The sequence below is a fragment of the Coenobita brevimanus genome, chromosome 70 (genome assembly GCF_032717465.1).
Source record: "Coenobita brevimanus isolate Jiangsu-jjx chromosome 70, ASM3271746v2, whole genome shotgun sequence".
Lineage (NCBI taxonomy): Eukaryota > Metazoa > Arthropoda > Malacostraca > Decapoda > Coenobitidae > Coenobita > Coenobita brevimanus.
The window spans coordinates 45,063,014-45,068,013 of NC_137023.1; positions in this window are offsets into that span (position 1 = coordinate 45,063,014).

A 5,000-nucleotide genomic window follows, 5' to 3' on the forward strand; every position below is an offset into this window, starting at 1 on the left:
ACCCGTCCACCTACCTACCCCTCTACCTCTCCCACCAGTCCATCCTTCGCCTCTCCTACCAACCCATCTACCTAACTATCTACCTCTCCTACCAACCCATCTACCTAACTATGTACCTCGCCTACCAACCCATCTACCTAACTATTTATCTCTCCTACCAGTCTCTATCTATCGCAATCCATCTACCTATCCCTGCACTTCTTCTACCAACCCATCTACTTGGTTCTATCCCCTCACCCCTCCCACCCATCTATCTACCTGCCTATCTACCTCTCCTACCACTTCATCTACCTATCCCTCCACCTCTCCACCAGTGCATCTATCTAACCATCTATCCCTCCAATCTATCGAGCGGCGAGAGAGCTGACATACCTGGTGGGTCGGAACACCTCTCTTGGTACACTTTCACTGCTAGCCCGCCTCTCACTGGGGGGGGGGAGAGGGAGGGAGAGGGAGGGAGTGAGAGGGAGAGAATGGGATGTAAGAGGGAGGGAGAGGATGGGATGTAAGAGGGAGGCAGTGAGAGGGAGAGGATGGGATGGAAGAGGGAGGAAGAGGATGAGATGTGAGAGGGAGGGATGTGAAAGAGAGGGATGTAAGGGGGAGGGAAGTGAGAGGGAGTGAGAGGATGGACTGTGAGAGAGAGGAGGAAGAGGGGATGGCTGTGGGCAGGGGATGGGAGTAAACTGAGTTGGGGATATTAAGGGGAATGGGGAGTTGAGAGAGAGAGAGAGAGAGAGAGAGAGAGAGAGAGAGAGAGAGAGAGAGAGAGAGAGAGAGAGAGAGAGAGAGAGAGAGAGAGAGATGAATTAGATCAAGAAGATGAAGGGAAATGAATGAGAAGGTAAAGAGGAGAGGAATGGATATGAATGACGACATGAATAACAAGATGAAAGACAAGGCGAGAGGCAGTCATGAAGGGATCGAACGAAGACGGGAGGAGGGAAGACACGAAGGGAGGGAGAGAGGACAAAATTGGGCTGGAATAAGTTGGCTGCAATGGTGTAGGGAAGAAGAAAAAATGAGACTAATTTTGACTAATATTTTCCCAACTCAATGGTACATACAAGAAAAAAAAAAAAAAGACTGCCTCTACCTGATACATTCCTACCTTGGTCTCTAATCTATGTCCAAACCCGTATTAGCTATTTCAAGGTTTCTGAAGTTCTAGAGTACAGGAGTCACGAAATAAACGGACTCTTGAAGGGAATAGTATGAATAACTAACATTTTAAGATCAAATCCCATCAATTTTCTTAGCTAATATTATTGCTATCTACCGTCACGAATTTCCACTGCCTGAGACATGGAAGAATAATAAACGCCTATGGTACGTATTTTGCCTTCTGTATTTGCTAACTTCAATTTCAATCAGCTTAGAGGAGGCTTTACGAACTGAAAGGGTGTTGTATGTTTCGTTCTGCTCTCCTGAACAGAAGTAAATTATCTGTTAAAAGCAAGAACAGAACTGCCTCTCTCTCTCTCTCTCTCTACACCCCTCCCCCCCACACACACACAGTCATACTTCACAATGCCACATCACTTTTGGCTCCTATTGTAGACATTCCTCTAACACTCAGTAATTCTGCTTTATTTTTGCCTCTATTTCCCCCAAACTTCAGCATTCCCAATCAACCCCACTGCCACAACACAACTCCGAAATCTCACTAACAAATGCATTCGATATTTACCCTCTCCCTCCGTCAAGCAAGGCCGGATTCACAAGCAAGATTTACGACCCAAACCCCATCGTAACTCTTGATTTATTTTCGCAGCAAATACAAGGCAAGGTGGGCTGATTCTTCCCCCGTCTCTTGTTCTTCCTGTAAATACTAATATAATCTCCGGACGGCAACTGATGATAATTTTGCCTGTGAATCAACGTCAAGGCTTTCTTTGTCATCTCTACCAAAATAAATTACAGGTACCACAAGGAACTATTATAATTATTATTATTATTATTATTATTACTATTATTATTACTTTTATTATTATCATTTTGTCAAGCAGGTACTCTACTGTCTGAAATGACGCAAGTTCGATCCCAGGCTAGGGCAGTGAGCAGTCTGATGAATCGAGTTTTGTTAAAGCAGATTTTATTGACATTCCACGAGACCCATTGACGTGTCAAGAAAATCCTCCTTCAAATCACTGCACCAGTCCTACATGAGGAAGTCCTAGCAAGTATTCAATATAGAAGGTGGATATCAGTCCCCAGCTGGTAACATGTGAAGGTGTGTGACACATAGGAAGAATGTCTGATCTAAAGGAACGGGCTCCAGACTCAAACAATAAATACAAAATATATATTAACATCGATCTCTAACCGTATGCTAACTTCTCACTATCCACTTATATACAATGAAAAATAAATAAATAAATAAATGGAGTAGACTGTAGCACCAGTCGAGCAGGGCAGTACTCCCGAGGTGGATGGAAAGCTGATGACAGGGAGTGCTGGAGCTCCCGTTTCATCAGCCCTCAGGACTAGTTCCTGACCATCCCCCTTTGCTGAACTTTTCAGTGTCTCAGTTACACAGAGAGTAGGCCAGCATGCTCTCCAGTACAAATTTCTCTATCTATCTTCACCAAACTACATGCACAGTACACACTACACTTCCTATTCAAAATTTACCAAAATGGCGTCAATTCACCTAGCCTCGGAGTCCCCAGGGGGGGGGACCATAAATGCCCCCGCCATCTGCCCCTCTCCCGGTGACGACTCGAGGTGCCTGGAACCACTGTCTGACTCTCTTCTTCTTCATTTCTGCAACATTCGCGGCCTTTCATCTAACTTTCGCTCTGTTGAGCACCACCTCTCCTCCTCTAAACCTCACCTTCTTTTTCTAACGGAGACTCAGCTGTCTGAGGCAACTGACAGCAAACCCTTTTCTGTATCCTCCTACTTTCTCTATACTCATTTCAAAGCCAAGGGTGGCTGTTGTGTATACATACGCAACGACTTATCTTGCTCTCGTGTTCCTGAACTTGATTCTTCTGAATTCTCCACTCTCTGGCTTCGGCTTTCCTGTCATTCTCTGACTAAATATATCTGTGCTGTTTACTTATCCCCTAATTCTACTGACTATCAAAAATTCTTCGACTATCTTACTTCTACGATGGAACACATTCTGTCCATTTCTCTTTCTCTGAAATCTCCATTCTTGGAGATTTCAATGTTCACCACCACCTTTGGCTCTCCTCTCCTTTCACGGATCCACCTGGTGAACAAGCCTACATCTTTTCTATCCTTAATGACCTAGAGCAGCTTGTACAGCACCCTACCCGTATCCCTGACCGCCTTGGAGAGAGCTCCAACATACTTGACCTCTTCCTCACAACTAATCCTTCTGCTTACTCTGTTAATCTTTTCTCTCCGTTGGGCTCCTCCGATCACAACCTTATTACCTTAACCTGTCCTATCGCTCCAGTACGGCCTGCAGACCCTCCAGGGAAACGTCGTCTCTGGCATTTTGGAGCTGCGGACTGGGAGGCCCTCAGGCAGTACTTCTTTGATTTTCCCTGGAATGATTATTGCTTCCATGGCCGTGAGCCATCTGAGTGTGCCTTGCGCATTACGGAGGTTGTTCTCTCGGGCATGGAAGCATACATTCCTTTCTCATATCCTTTGACTAAAGCAAAGAAAGCCTTGGTTTAATCACGGTTGTTCTAATGCTGTCCGCAACAAGGAGAGGGCCTACAAAAGGTACCGGAGCCAACCCACCCTGAATCACATAATCTTTACGTTTCTGCCCGGAATCGTGCTAAGTCTGTTCTTCGCTCTACTAAAAATAATTTCATCCATACTAAATGCTCTCAACTCTCCAACTCGAATTCTTCCCGCTCCTTCTGGCACCTTGCCAAAAATCTTTCTAACAACTTTACCTCATCATCCTTCCCTCCTCTTTTCTACTCTGATGGTTCTGTAGCTATTTCTTCTACTGATAAAGCAGATCTCTTCGCACAGACTTTCTCCTCCAATTCCACCTTAGACGATTCCGGTGCTGTTCCTCCATCACTTCCCCCTCTGACTTCCTCATGGCTGACATTAAAATTTCTTCAGTTGATGTATTTTCTGCCATTACTGGCCTCAGTACTAACAAGGCATATGGGCCTGATGGGGTCCCTCCTGTTGTTCTCAAGAACTGTGCTTCTGTGCTTACACCCTGCCTAGGCAAACTCTTTCGCCTTTGTCTGTCAACTTGTACCTTTCCTTCTTGCTGGAAGTTTGCTCTCATTCAGCCAGTCCCAAAGAAGGGTGACCACTCCCAACCCTCCAACTATCGTCCAATTGCTTTAACGTCCTGTATTTCAAAAGTTTTCGAGTCAATTCTCAATAAAAAAATTTTAAGGCATCTTTCCTATCACAACCTTCTTTCCGATCGTCAGTATGGGTTCCGTCAGGGACGCTCCACTGGCGATCTTCTCACCTACCTTTCAGACTCCTGGTCATCCTCCTTTCGGGACTTTGGCGAAAGCTTTGCCATTGCACTTGACATCTCAAAGGCTTTCGATCGAGTCTGGCATAAATCTTTAATTTCCAAACTGCCCTCCTACGGTTTCTATCCTTCTATCTGTACCTTCATCGCTAGCTTCCTTTCTGGTCGTTCTATAGCTGCTGTCGTAGACGGCCATCGTTCTTCTCCTAGATCTATCAACAGTGGTGTTCCTCAGGGCTCTGTCCTATCACCAACTCTCTTCCTTTTATTCATCAATGATCTTCTAAGCTGTACATCTAACCCTATCCACTCATCTGCTGATGACTCCAACCTTCACCTTTCCATTCGGTTCCCGCAACGCCCATCTCAACAGTTACTTCAAGAAACAAGGGATGAGGCTATGGCACACCTAATGTCTGACTTGGCTCATATCTCTGACTGGGGTAAAAATAATATGGTTGTCTTTAATGCTTCTAAGACTCAGTTCTTACACCTATCAACCCGACAAAATCTTCCACAGGTATACCCACTAATGTTTAATAATATTCAGATTAATCCTGCA